The 15622-nt window shown below is 50.4% G+C and overlaps 1 protein-coding gene across 7 annotated transcripts in view; it reads right to left on the bottom strand.

Annotated features, from left to right (window-relative positions):
- Nucleotides 1–15622, bottom strand: part of EIPR1 (EARP complex and GARP complex interacting protein 1) — a 122181-nt gene that overhangs the window by 71436 nt on the left and 35123 nt on the right. The gene's annotated exons all lie outside the window — the stretch shown is intronic.

The raw sequence follows: 15622 nt of genomic DNA, 5'->3' as shown, positions 1-15622 counted from the left end.
ATACTTGCAGACAAGATACCCAATAAGGGGTTAATACCCTAACTATATAAAGAACTTATACAATTCAACACCAAAAAACAAATCAACTATTAAACAAATAATTTTTTTAAAAAATTAACAATGGGCAGAGGACCTGAATGGACCACTTTCCAATGGTGACATCCAGGCGCCAACAGACACGAGAAGATGCTCAACATCGCTCGTCATCAGGGAAATGCAGATCAAGACCAGGAAGAGGTATCACCTCACACCTGTCAGAACGGCTAAATCCAAAAGACACGAAACAACAGGTATTGGTGAGGATGTAGAGAAACGGGAACCCTCTTGAACTGCTGGTAGGAATGCAAATTGGTGCAGTCACTGTGGAAAGTAGTATAGAGGTTCCTCCAAAAGTTAAAGATAGGACTACCCTGGGGCACCTGGGTGGCTCAGTGGGTTAAGCATCTGACTTCGGCTCAGGTCATGATCTCCTGGTTCAGAAGTTCGAGAATCGCGTTGGGCTCTGTGCTGACGGCTCGGAGCCTGGAGCCTGCTACGGATTCTGTGTCTCCCTCTCTCTGCCCCTCCCCCACTTGTGCTCTGCTTCTCTCTCTCTCTCTCTCAAAAGTAAATAAACATTAAAAAATTTTTTTTTAATTAGAACTACCCTATGATCCATTAATTCCACTACTGGGTATTTACCCAAGGAAAATGAAGACCATTAATTTGAAAAGATACCTGCAGCCCCATGTTTACTGCAGCATTATTTACAGTGGCCAAGATACGGAAGCAGCCCAAGTGCCCATCGACTGATGAATGAAAAAGAGATCAATAAATAAATACACACACACACACACACACACACACACACACACAACCGTGGACTATTACTTGGCCATAAAAAAGAATGAAATCTTGCCATTCACCACAACATGGATGGACCTATCATGCTAAGTGGAATACGTCAGTCAGAGAAAGACAACCGTATGATCTCACTCATACGTGCATCTAGAAAACAAAGCAAATGAATGGGAAAACAAAAAGCAGAATTGGACCTCTACGTACAGAGGACGAACTGGTGGCTGCCAGAGGGATGGAGGTGGGGAAGGAGGAAGACGGGTGAAAGGAAGGAGGAGACACAGCTTCTGGTCACGGAATGAGTGAGTCACGGGGATGAGAGGCAGAGCACAGGGGACACGGTCGGTGATACTGTAACGGTGTCGTACGGGGACAGATGATGACTACACTTGTGATGGTCACAGCCCAACGTATGGAGCTGTCAGATTATTGTGCTGCACGCCTGATGCTAATGTAACAACATTGTGTGTCTACTCAAATTTTTAAAAATGGTTAGAAGTATGAGTCACAAAAACACTTTTGTTGTTTAAAATGAAGACTTCTGGACGGCCACACCTTCCCTATCCTGTAACTCTGTAACTCTGACGTAAGAAAACGTATACTGTCCCCAAGCACAAAGGTAAAGACAGACCCAAACGGCTGAAGAGCCCCAGGGCATGAGGACAGGTGACCCTGCAGGTCCAGCAGGGCTGCGAGGCCCCAGGAAGAGCCCGTGGTGCAGCAGGGCACCATCAGGACCAGTACAGTTGACGTGAACCCCGGAGCTCCTCAGGCTCGCCTGCCCCACCAGCCCGAGCTAAGTGATTCTGGCGACTGAGATTCCACTTTCTGTCCCCATCCTGTCCCCCATGCACTTAATAACTGGGGCCCCAGTCTCGGGCCTAGCACCTCCCAGGGAGGGGAATGGACAAGGGGAAGGAGAAGGCACCAGATGGACAGTGAACCTGGCGATCTTTCCTCCCTGCCCTCTGTCACCGCCGATAACACCAAGGCGGTCTTTCCTACAATCAGGCTGAAAACCATCCGATAGTTCTGACCCACGTCCCTCCTTTATTTCAGTATCCAGATAGTCTTGTCAGTGTCTTCTCCGTGGCTTGTAAATTCCCGTTCCCTCTGAGGGATCAGTGGGAGCCCCAGAGGCACGAAGAACACACTGTGAGCGCTCCAAAAACCGTCACTGGAACCCCAGCACGCGGAAGTGAGACAAGACCCGCTCCCTAGACCTGGACAGGTGGTGTGCCCGCTCGAACAAGATCCACAAGTTCTCAAGCACCAGGAAAATGAGACCGTCAACACACACCAATGCCAAGAGGAAGCAACGCTGGAATTACCTGACAGGGTTTTACAGCAGGCCATTATAAAAATGTTACAATGAGCAACCAATACTCCAAACCAATATAAAAAAAAAAACAAAAAACAAAAAAAACAAAAACAGAAAACCTCACCAGTGGGAGAGAAGATATAAAAAAGAACCAAATGCAAGTCATACAACTGAAAAATACAGTAACCAAAAAAAACAAAACAAAACAAAAAAAAAACCCTCAGTGGATGGGTTCAACAGCAGAATGAACATGACAGAGGAAAGAATCAATGAATTTGAAGACAGAACAATAGAAAATACTCAACTTGAATGCTGGGTAGAAAATGAAGTAAAAAACAAAATAAACAGAGTCTCAGAAACCTGTGGGATGATAACAGCTGAGCCAACATTCATATCCGTGACATCTCAGGACAGGTGGGGAGAACAGGGCTGGAAAATATTCAATGTGCATACATGTGTATATGTGCACAAACATGTATATGTGTGCATACATGTGTGTAAGTGCGCACATATGTATATATTCACGCTCATATATATGTATGCATTTATACAAACACGTATATACACACATATAGTAAAACCTTGGTTTGCAAGGATAATTCGTTCTAGAAACATGCTTGTAATCCAAAACACTTCTATATCAAAGTGAATTTCCCCATAAGAAATACTGGAAACTCAGATGATCCGTTCCACAACCCTAAAATATTTATATAAAAATGATGGTGATAGGGGCGCCTGGGTGGCGCAGTCGGTTGGGCGCCCGACTTCAGCCAGGTCACGATCTCGTGGTCTGTGAGTTCGAGCCCCGCGTCAGGCTCTGGGCTGATGGCTCGGAGCCTGGAGCCTGTTTCCGATTCTGTGTCTCCCTCTCTCTCTGCCCCTCCCCCGTTCATGCTGTGTCTCTCTCTGTCCCAAAAATAAATAAAAAACGTTGAAAAAAAAAAAAAAAAAAAAAAATGATGGTGACAATACGGTAAAATAATACAAAACTTCTAAAAATACAAAATATAAAGAACAATAATTAAAACAAATAACCTGCACTTACCTTTCAAAACCTCCGTGGCTGGTGGGAGGCAGACAAGAGAGGGGAGGGTTAGTGTGTAGGATGACTTTATCTGTCACTAATGGAATCACTGCTCTCTATCAGCTCAATGGAATCTTCTTCTCTTTGTGCAACTTTAACAAGGGACCTATCCAGTGACACTTGCTTTTGCCTCCTTTGAGGATTTTGCAGGAAAGTGACACTGCATTGACGATCACGCACAATCCCTCAGCAAGGGGGGGGGGGGGGGGGGGGGGGGGGCGGGGTGGGAGAAAGACCACTGGCTCACTTGTGATCATGTGCCGTTCAGTGTCACGTACTACTCCTGTCGTAAAATGTCGCTCGTTTATCAAGTTAAAATGTATTAGAAACGTTCACTCGTCTTGCAGAACACTCACAGAACAAGTTACTCTCAATCTAAGGTTTTACCGTATACGTATATACGCACACAGACACGTATAAGCACACATGTGTATATATGCACACACATGTGTGCAATATATGTATATACACATGCACATACATGTGTGTACACGTGCATACGTACATACACGCATATACATGTAACTACATATAAAACAGTACATGTGATGATCGATGAATAAAGAGAAAACACTTCAGATGATTATATTTGAAAAGTCGAAAGGGCAAAGGGGCCTAATAGTAAAAGGTTCCAGACGTCTTCCAAAGCAGAGTTGGTAAGTCGTGTACGTAGACTGTAATATCTAGAGCAAACACTACTGAAACTCACAGTACATTCGCAAACACCGTACATAAATCAAAATGAAATTCTGCAAAACGTTCGAGTAGCCCGCAGAAGGCGAGGAGAGAGAAACAGGACCAGCGATAAGTGAGGAGAACAAACAAGATGCTGGGCTTGAGCCCTGAGCCACCAGAGATTTCAATGCACATGATCTAAGTAGGTCGGCGGAAAGGACAAAGATGGGCCAAGAGACAAAACAAAAACTACACACACATACAACCCAACTACACTGTTGGCAGAACAACCCAACCTCCAAAGCATCGTCCAGAGGGCCGTCCCTACAAGAGGCAGGGAGGGGCCCGCGTACGGCCGCTGCCTGCCCAGGACCAGGACTGACCCCCAAAAGGCACATCCCTCCCCCTGGGATGAGGATTTCCCTCACTGACTCACAGCTCCCTGCTCATCTAATAACGCCTGTGCGACTTACCACCAAGAGGGGAAATCCAGACGGAGACGCGCACACAGGGTCAGGAAACACACAGCAACGTGGGTAAAGCATCAGTAGAGACACCTCGGGACGAGTCTGTTCCTTGGACTGGACTGAGTAAGTGTGGCTGCACGCCCTCGTGCTGGCAGCTTGCACGGAGGTCAGGGAAGCTCCCTGGGACTCTCTGAACTGGAACATTCTGTCTTTAACACAGTCCCTCTGGGGACAGAAGCAGCCGGCTACCACCCTGTCTGAGTGACAGGTGTCAACCCACACATCACCACACTGTGTCAGAGAGCAGAGGTGAGGAGTGATTGAGACATTAGGAGTACGTGCTCAGTGCAGAACTAGGGGCAGAAAACAGGGTTTCAGGGGGAAGTGAGGACCGACCACAGCAAACAGGTGTTTGCTGTCTCTTCTCCCCTAGAATCTAAAAAAAACACAAATGGCTTCCAAAGAACAGGATATTTAAGATATCGTAAAAACCATTCCTTTTTAACTTGTTAGTACAGAAGTATCAGTAAGTCCTCAAAGCCTTTTTTTAAATATATTTTTTAATGTTTTTATTTATTTTTGAGACAGAGACAGAGCATGAGCAGAGAAGGGACAGAGAGAGAGCGAGACACAGAATCTGAAGCAGGCTCCGGGCTCTGAACCGTCAGCACAGAGCCCGACGCGGGGCTCAAACTCACAGGGTGTGAGATCGTGACCTGAGCTGAAGTCGGATGCTTAACTGATTGAGCCACCCAGGTGCCCCTGCCCTCAAAGCCTTTTAAAAGTCTTGATGACTCAAAAATAAAAGTGAATCTGAACTTTACAGTAAGTTTGTATGATCTTTAGGGCACACTTATACTTGGGTACAACATCTCTCGTATCTCACACATATTTAAAGATTATTTTGGGGGCACCTGGGTGGCTCAGTCGGTTGAGCGGCCGACTTCGGCTCAGGTCATGATCTCGCGGTCTGTGGGTTCGAGCCCCGCGTCGGGCTCTGTGCTGACGGCTCAGAGCCTGGAGCCTGTTTCAGATTCTGTGTCTCCCTCTCTCTGACTCTCCCCCGTTCATGCTCTGTCTCTCTCTGTCTCAAAAATAAATAAACGTTAAAAAAAACAATTTTTAAAGATTATTTTTATGTATTAAACTTTGTTACACTACTAAATTTTCTATTCTTTCCTCCCAAAATATATATTTTTTTCAAATTAACAAATCAGTCTAAGTTTTCCACACCTTAGGAGAAACCATCGTTGGGGACGGCGGGGGGAATGGTAGTTTTCTCTGGAAACTTTGATTCTGGTATATTATCTATGAGATTCCAGGCAAATGAATTCCTCTGAACCTGTATTTCCTCATCTATAAAATGGGCATATGAAGATGTCTACACTCAGAAGATTACCAGAAATATCACACTGAAATAGCGCGGCAAGTGCTGTGAAAAGTGCAACGTAGCATGTGACTGTAACCAGGCTACCACCCGTGTGCAGGCAGGAGGGTTTCCAGCACCTCCCACGCTGACGGCCAGGAACAAGCCAGGATTTCACTCCCCTCGGTCTCACGTTTTACACTCGCAAATTCATCTGATTTTCAAACGGCATATCGAGGATTAAAAAAAAAAACAACACTATTAATTCCTTATCTTTTAGCAACTCTTCCCTACACACAGTGTGTTTTCAGATGCATTATCTGGGCTTTGTAACTTGTGTAGATTTTTACAGAAAGTGGAAGTGGGTTTGGAAATCTCTATAGATCTTATCCTGCTATACCGTTCCATCCAAGACCAGCTCCCGTAAACAGTCAAGGGGTCTGATGTAAGTAAGATACTAAAAGCAAGAGTCTTTATAGGTTCTCCCTTCAAAATCAAATAGAAAATTCACTCAGAGACTGACTGCAAATTCCCACATTTTTCACGACGTCATCAACTTCATACGAAAGCAACTTCATAGTCCTGACGTAGGCCAGGGAGCAGAGGAACGAGGTACTGAATGTACAAACGACACACTTTCAAGCATCTGGGGATTCTAGAAAGGATTCGTTTTCACATTTAAAAAACATTTCAGGGGTGCCTGGGTGGCTCAGTCGGTTAAGCATCTGACTTCAGCTCAGGTCATGATCTCGCGGTCTGTGGGTTCAAGCCCCGCGTCGGGCTCTGTGCTGACAGTTCAGAGCCTGGAGCCTGCTTCAGATTCTCTGTCTCCCTCTCTCTCTGCCCCTCCCCCGCTCATGCTCTGTCTCTCTCTCTCTCTCAAAAATAAATGAACACCATAAAAAACTCCATCGGGCCCTGGGCGGTCACTTCCTTCCTGCTGTGCCGGTTACTGGGTCATGCATGGTCCCCCTCTCCTACTGACGGGGGTCCCCCTGAAGGCCTCGTTCCTCTTCAGGTCCTCAATGACCACAACCTGGCCTACAACAGGAGGCCCTCAAAAGCTGCCGGTGGGACAACAGCACGAGTGGGGCTTGGGCAGGCTGAGGGGACACCCTGTCTCTCCCTTCTCCCCGCCTGAGGGACTCGGTGACGGCCGGCCCTGCCAGGGCGCTGAGGGAGATGGCCCCAGCACGTCGAGTCCCGCAGGCCGGAAGGGGGACTGAGGTCTCTTTCCTTCTGAGTTTTCCAGCGCAGCTGCCTGCAAGGCCACTCGCCTCAACGCTCCAAGGACGGGCTCTCCAGTGGTAACACGTCAAGTGTCCAGGACAGATGGTGGAGAAGCCCCAGGAGCAGTGGGGCCTCCCGACCGCCTGCAGTCTCACGCCCTCCTTCCCCAGCCGCCGGGCCCCCGGTCTCACCAGAGCCTCGGGGCCTCTGAGGGCCTCGTTTCTGACTGCGTACTAGACCCAACAAGGGCTGTACGGAACGTGCCGGTGGAGTGAGGAGGGCTCGTTCACACACATCTTCCTTTTCAGGTTTTCCAAGTAACTTGCATGCTCTTCCCCACAATACGGCCACTCGAGATGACACCGCTTCCTTCTGGATGAGCCCCCCCCCCACCTCTAACTCTGAGTTACTCGACTCCCCGGGGGTAACAGTGGTGCCACCGCGGCAGGAAAACGTGGGGCTTGCTGATTAGGGGTGGAGGGGAGGTTGACGTTTTGCTGCACAGCCTTCTCTGCAGTCAGAATCATTAAGCAGGCACGTGACCACCTTCACAAAACCGTTTCCATGCAAAGCAAAACTGAACCAAAATCTAGACATCAGGCCTCTGCAGAGCCCCTCCGGGTGGGAGCAGGGCAGCCCCCCACGGCGGGCGCCGAGCCCACACGCCGGCTGCGGCTCCACAGGCCCGCGCGTGCCACCCACGGCCTCCGGAGTCAGGCGCGCAGACCTGAGCACCGGCGGGCTGTCCCGGGAGAGCAGGAAACAGGCGCCGTGACCGCCACGGCCACGTCCGAGGGACAGGTGGCAAGAGGTGCAAATTAAATGGTGCGGCTGTGAGAAGCACCAGCCCGGCCGGGAGACGCGGTCCCCAGCAGGGCCGCCACCGGCGGAGACGGGGGATGGCTGGGGACACCCAACACCTGCACTCTGGGAGCCCCGGGAGTTCTTTCTGGTGGCCCGGGCTGAAGAAAGCCCTCGAAGGGTACAGCTGCCGGCCCACCTGCCACTCTGACAGCCACAGACCACTGCCTGACCAGCCTCCCCCTCCCCCGGGCGCACGGCACCTGAGCTTCTGTCCGGAGCGTGTCCTCCGACCAGGGCTACCACACTGAAAAGTACAGAAACAGTTTGCACGGGACATAATCACACTAAAAATCACCCCTACGTGTCTGGAATTCAAGTTTAACGGGGTGTCACGTGTTTTCTGTCGGCCCTCCTGGTGCCGTACGCGCCCCTCTCAGCTTCACCACGGATCGCCGCCCCACGGACGCAGGACCGGGAGTTGGCTGAGCCACGAGTGACCGAGCTGGGTGAGGCTCCACCCACAGGGGCAGTGCCGTGCAGGTGCGGGGAGGGGCTGGGCACGGAGGACGAGGTGGGCCCCCTGCGGGAGGACACCCCCGTGACAGGCGGACCCTTGCAGGAACTCGGGAGGTTGAAGGTGGAGAGGCTGGCCTGAAAAGCGGCCCGAGACTACAGAAGTCGGGGGGCTGGGGGGCCCGAACCCGGTGTGGAGGGATCCCCAGGACAGGGAGCCCACACACGGACGGGGAGCCCAGCACAGAAAGGCCGTCCGGGGAAGCTAGCAGAAGACACGGCACACGGGGGCCTGCTCGTCACGGGAGTCACGAGATGCCGTCCTCGTCGTCCCAGCCTGACAGGTACAGAAGGACGTCAGGGCTCGAGGCCGCGGAGCTGATAACCTCCGGGGCCAGGACGAGAGCCGGTGCCTAGACTGGACTTCGTCACACAGCTCGCAGCTTGGGATGCGTTTAGGACTCGAATCACGAGCCTGGGATGAGAAAGGAGGGAAGCAGGGAGGGTGGAGGAGGGGGCAAGGCTAGGACACGCTGTGCCAGCACGTGCGTCTGGCCCGCACCCCGACTCTGGGGTCGCACTCGGCGGGGGCCACAGAGCCTCCCAGCCGCCCCCGACTCCCAGGCCCACGGAGTCCCGGCGACGGCTCGAGCCATCCCCATACTGAGCCGCTGGGGCCCGGGAGGGCTGCACCGGCCACGGAGCAGAGCCGGGCCACCTGTGAGCAGGGCCAGGGCCAACGTGCTGGCCGCGCATCACCCAGCCCGCTGCTGTCAGCTCCTCGTTGCTCTGATTTCCCGAGGACCCCGTGCTGCCGTGAGCGACGGTCTTCCTGACGGTCCACCTCCCTCTGCGGAAAGCCGCCTCCCAGCCCTGGTGGGATGCTCGGCCCCAAACACGGGGTGCGAGACTGACTCCCGCTGCGGTAACACCAGCTGCCACTCACCCGCCCGCCACGGGGTCCCAAGGCAAGCAAGTCGCCAGCTACACGGAAGATGGAAAGAATCCTGATTTACCAACCCCAGGCCGCATCTTCTCCCCTTTATTCTCCATCTCGGGCTTACGCTTCTGGTTTTTTATTTTAAAGACCCTCCTCTGGCCCGTCTCCCTCAAATGGTACAAGCTGCTGGGAATGTTTTTCTCCTTTCATAGTACTTGCAGCTTTTTGTAAGACCGTCTTGGCGTGATCTTATGTCTGGTGAGTCACAGGACCACAGAATGACAAGAACGACACGCACAGGCACAGCAGCGGGGCTCTCCCTCGGGTCCGGGCATCCCCTCCGGATCCAGGGTCATCTTCTGAAAACACAGGCCTGGTCTGAGACCCGCCCTGACTCTGGGGCCTGCACGTCTCACTCCACCCTGCCCTTTGAGTGGCTGCTCCCCGCCCAGCCCCCCTCCGGCTGAGGGAGGAGGACACCAGCCTTGGCCTGGGAAGTCCCGCTCTCTCCAGGTACAGAGCACAGGTGTGGTCACCGCCCCAGCCCAGCTGTCCAACTGCTGCTGGCACAGTGCCTGCACCTGGGCTGCCCTGGCCGCATGCCACCCACCGCCACCTCGCGCCTGCACGGCGTGTTTTTGTCCCGGAGCCCCGGGCACCTGCCCGGGGACCTCCAACAAAGCAGGCTGCATGGGACAGAGGAGCTAACCCTCCTGGCCACAGATTTCAACCAGGCCTCCGCGTGCTACACCCATGGCCACACCTCCTACTGAACTGTCCGCAGGCCGAATCCCCTGCCGGGTCCCTCCTGACCACACCTGTCCAATCCCACTCCAGTCTCAGTAGTGAGCAAGTGAAATGCCTCAGCCCAACAGGCAGCGGGCCTCCAAGGTCTGGCCTTTACTCAAACACACAAAAGCGAAGCTTGTGCCCCTTTCAAGGAACCACGTCGTGAAATGACAGGAACGCAGTAAGGGCCGGACAGGTTACGCAACATTGGGTCTGAGAACCGAATCCAGATGAAACTCTCTCCCGAAACCTCCTGTGTAAGTAAATGGATCAATCAAATAATCCACAGCTGTTACAGGCTGAGTTGGGTCCCGCAAAATTCACATGGTGCAGCCCTAACCCCAGTGTCTGAGAACGTGATGTATTTGGAGACATGGCCTTGAAGTTAAGTGAGGTCATCTGGGTGGGCTCTAATCCAGCGGAAGAGAAGACAAAGACACAGACACACAGGGGACGACCACGTGAGGACACAGGGAGCAGGAGGCCGGTCTGTCTCCGTGACCCAAGGAGACTAAGATACGGCCAGACGCCTTCAGACAGGAATGATCTAGAGGTCGGTCTGGCCTCGCCACCCGTGGCCGCTAACCGCTCCCTCTCTGCCACAGGAGAAGGTGAGAAGGAGGGCGGAGAGCAGACCACCAGCCTGTGGAAGAACAAAGCAGATCGCATATCTGGGGTGGCGGCAGGAATGTGGCACAGTATTTTTTACAGTCTTACTGGAAAAATGAATTCGAACTGAGCTTTGTCTAAGCACCCCCTCGCGGTTTGGAACCCGGAGGAAGGACATAAACGAAGCGTGCTGATAAATGACGGGGCATTAAGCTGCGAGGAGGTGTCCAGCGGGCTGCTCTGGGGATCGAGTCTTATTTAACATCTTCATTAGCGATCTGGAAGGAGCAGTAAACAGCACATTAATTAAATTTCCAGATGATGCTAAATTTGGAGGTGCTACAGAAAGTCAATGAGGGCAGAGATACGATGCAGATGGGACCCAAAGAGGTTAGTCAGGAGTGTAAGACACAGTTCAGCACAGGATCTCAAAAAAAAAGAAGCTAATTAAAACACGCCCTGTATTCTGGAATCCTGCCTCATTTCTAGAAGATGACTGAGTGAGAACAATGAAGGCATCCCGTGCTGTCTGGACCCTCAGCATTCAAGCCCTCACTGTCCAGGACCAGACATCTAAGGGACTCAACCATGCTCAGAGGACCCTGACAGTCCGAATGTCCTGACCTGCTGTTCAAAACTCATAAGCCAAAACAGATTCTGGTAACAGAGTCAGTCACCTGAATCCCCAAGAGTGCGTCCAAAGTCAGACTGCACCGATAAACCTGTCCGAGTGCATGGCAGCCCCAATCTGGAAGGACAGGACGTCCTGCTTACAGTCAGGGACCCTGTGCCGACAGGGATAACGCCAAAGAAGTGAGGACGCTGGGACCTACCCCAGCTACAAGATATCTGGGGCTATAAAATAGAACTATATTTCTGAACAGACAAAGGGACCTGTGCTTGAGATCTTTGATCTCACTGGCCTCTAAGCTCTAATATTTGTACGTCGTTACAAACATCACTCAAAAGTGGTGACCACGATATCTCTATCCTTCATGACAAAACCAAGAAGTAAACACTTTTATAACAGGGCATGTTTACACAACTCTTCCCCCAGAAACAACAACCTTAAAGCCTAATAACCTATAAGGCAGGTACTCTGGAACCAAGCCGCACAGATCCAAATCCTGGTTCCACTACTAACAGGTGCTGCTAGCCTGGCAAATCACATTAACAAATTCCTCACTGGAAATATGCGAACAACAACAGAAGAATAAACTGGATACTCTGCTGTCCACATGTTCACTGCAGCTTGACTTCCAACAGCCCAGACGTGGAAACAATCTGTGTCCACGGAAGGATGAACGATGGATGAACGAATAGAGACTGTGACGTGAGTGTGTGTGTGTGTGTGTATACCACAATGTGTATATGTACATTTATGTATATGTGTGTGTACCACAATGTGTTTATGTATATCTACGTATATGTGTGTTTATACCACAATGTGTACATGTACACCTACGTATGTGTGTATACCACAATATGTATACGTACATCTATGTATACGTGTGTGTACCACAATGTGTATATGTGTATCTACGTATGTGTGTATACCACAATATGTATATGTATATCTACATATGTGTACGTGCCATAATGTGAACATGTACATCTACGTATATGTGTGTATGTATGTACTTCAATGTGTATATGTACATCTACGTATGTATGTGTATACCACAATGTGCATACGTACATCTACATGTATGTGTGTATACCACAATGTGTATATGTACATCTGTGTATATGTGTGTGTACCACACGTGTTTATGTATATCTACGTATACGTGTGTTTATACCACAATGTGTACATGTACACCTACGTATGTGTGTATACCACAATATGTATACGTACATCTATGTATACGTGTGTGTACCACAATGTGTATATGTGTATCTACGTATGTGTGTATACCACAATATGTATATCTACATGTGTGTATATGCCATAATGTGAATATGTACATCTACGTATATGTGTGTGTATACCACAATGTGCATATGTACATCTACGTATGTGTGTGTATACCACAATGTGCATACATACATCTATATGTGTGTGTGTGTACACCACAATGTGTATATGTACATCTATGTATATATGTGTATATACAATATGTATATGTACATCTACGTACACGTATGTATACAATACGCGTACGTATACGTGTATGTATATATGTATCTACATACGTTTGTGTATACACAATATGTATATAGACCTCCATGTGTGTGTGCATATACCAATGTGTACATGCACATCTATGTATATTTGTACGTACACCACAATGTGTATATGTACATCTACATATGTGTGTGTATACCACAATGTATATATATATGTGTTTGTGTACATGTGTGTGTATACCACAATGTGTATATGTACATCTACGTATGTGTGTGTATACCACAATGTGTATATCTACGTGTGTGTGTGTGTGTGTGTGTATACACATATAGTAAAGCCTTGGTTTGCGAGCATAATTCATTCTGGAAACATGTTTGTAATCCAAAGCACTTGTATATCAAAGTGAATTTCCCAATAAAAAATAGTGGAAACTCAGATGATTCGTTCCACAACCCTAAAATATTCATATAAAAATTATTACAATAGCGTAAGATTCCTCAAAATAATACAAAATACAAAGAAAAACAACCTGCACTTACCTGGAAAACCTGTGTGGCTGGTGTGAGGGAGACAAGAGAAGGGAGGGTTACTGTGAAGGACGACTTTCACCATCACTAACAGAATCACTGCTCTCTATTGGTTCAATGGAATCTTTTTCTGTGCAACTTTAACAAGGAACCTATCCAATGACACTTGCCTTTGTCTCCTTCTGAGGATTTTGCAGAAAAGTGACATTGCATTGACGATCACCCCCAATCCCGCAGAGGGAGACAGAGACAGAGACAGAAAGAGAGAGAGAGAGAGAGAGAGAGAGAGAGAGAACAATTGGCTCAGTTGTGATCATGTGACATTCCACGTCACGTACCACTCGTATTGCAAGACACCTTTTGTTTATCGAATTAAAATGTATTAGAAATGTTTGCTCGTCTTGCAGAACGCTCACAGAACAAGTTACTCGTGATCCAAAGTGTCACTGAACATGTACACACACACCATATACAAGGAAATATGATTCCGCCACGTGTGACGTGGATGGACCCTGAGAGCATTATACAGCAAGTGAAATGAGGCAGACGGAGAAGAGCAAACACCGTATGATCTCACTTATCGTGGAATCTTAAAAATAAAGAAACTGGCTCATGGGTACGGAGAACAGACTGGCTGATGCAGGCAGGGAGGGGTGGGGCGCAGAGTCCGGTGAAGGCGGTCAAAAGGACCAACTCCAGTAATGAGTAAGTCAGTCCCGGGGGTGGGCACACAGTGTGGGACTAGTTGACTCTAGTGCACACTCCGCAGCTGCTAAGAGAGTAGATCTTGGACGACCTCATCACAAGACACAAAACAAAGCGCGTGTGTCACTGGGCGTAGTGACGGTGGGAGCAGACTTACCGTGGGGACCGTGGGGATCCCTGCACAATATGTGCACCCAAGCGCACTTTAATACAGCGTTACACGTCCATCATATCCAAAAAGAAAAGCCGGGAAAACATTTTAAAGTAAACTTAAAAACTAGATAATCTACATAATGCACTCAGCCCCCGCCTGGTACCTAAACACTAAATGGTCAACGTCCTCATCACCATTGTCCTCACCGTCCTGTGCCCACATGTTTACACGGGGACGGTGAGGGTAAAAGCCAAGTAATGACCCCGCGGCCCACGTACCCCACCCGCAAGGGGGGCCAGCGTGAAGCAAGTCTCTGGGCGGGGCCTCCCGCTCCCTGTCCCTCTCTGCCCATGCTCCAAGCGCTCCACGCGTACTCTCCACGCTCTGTACACACAGCACTCTGCACACACACAGCACACTCTCCGCACATTCTCTGTACACACAGCACACTGCACACACACTCTCTGCACACACACAGCACACTCTCCACACACTCTGCACACACACACGGCGCTCACAGCACACACTCTCCACAAGCTCATGCACAGCACGTACTGCCCACAGTTAGCACACACCCTCCAGGCACACAGCATGAACACTCTTCCCACACTCCACATACTCTCAACACATTCAGCACACGCACACCATATACCCTCAACACACACCGGGCACGCACAGCTCGCAGCACACATACCACACACATAGCACGCTCCATCTGCACAGCACGCACACAGCCGATACCCCCAGTACACGCGGCGCACAGGGAACGCACACGCGCACGCACACACCCGGCGCACGCACTCAACTGCGAGCCCATCTGGGCTTCCGCCTCCAGCATGAAATCAGCAGCTGACACCTCGGTTAGCGCACAGCTATTCCAGCAAAGAGAGGTCCAGCGACTCTATTCTCGTCAGTCACAGAAGAACGGGAGCCCACAGAACGTTCAAGTGCTAAAATGGAACACAGAACGTCTTCATTTCAAAACACGCTTTACTTGGTACGGCGTGAAGACGAAAGACGGGTGCTCGTCCGTATGACACCTGCGCGACGCGGGCTCTCAACGAGCCCGCCGCGGGAGGAAGCCGGCCGGTCCCCAGCCCCGAGGGGCTCCCTGGAGGGGCTCCCGAGGGGCGGTCTCTTGTGACCATCCCCAACTTCTTTCCTTTCTGCTTCTCCGCACCGGGACCATGAGAGCACCTCTCACCTGTCCTCACCGCGCACTTGGGAAGAAGCGCTCCACCCCGTCTGCGCACAAGACAGAGTAAGCTCTCGCCGGAGACCGACAGCCCGTGTGCAGCCCGTGTGCCACGGAAATGACAGGATCTGGGGTGCAGGGCGCCTCCCCGGCTCCTCTCCTCAGCTGGCGCACCGCCTGACGGCGATCTCGGTGATTCCACCCCGGCCTCTCGTGTGCCCCGCTCCTCCAGGGTCTCAGCCGTCATCTCAAAATTATGGTCTCCCACAGAGAGG

The sequence above is a fragment of the Prionailurus viverrinus genome, unplaced genomic scaffold (assembly GCF_022837055.1).
Source record: "Prionailurus viverrinus isolate Anna unplaced genomic scaffold, UM_Priviv_1.0 scaffold_33, whole genome shotgun sequence".
Classification (NCBI taxonomy): domain Eukaryota; kingdom Metazoa; phylum Chordata; class Mammalia; order Carnivora; family Felidae; genus Prionailurus; species Prionailurus viverrinus.
The sequence above is the reverse complement of the archived record's forward strand: the minus strand, read 5'-3'. Positions and strand labels throughout refer to the sequence as shown.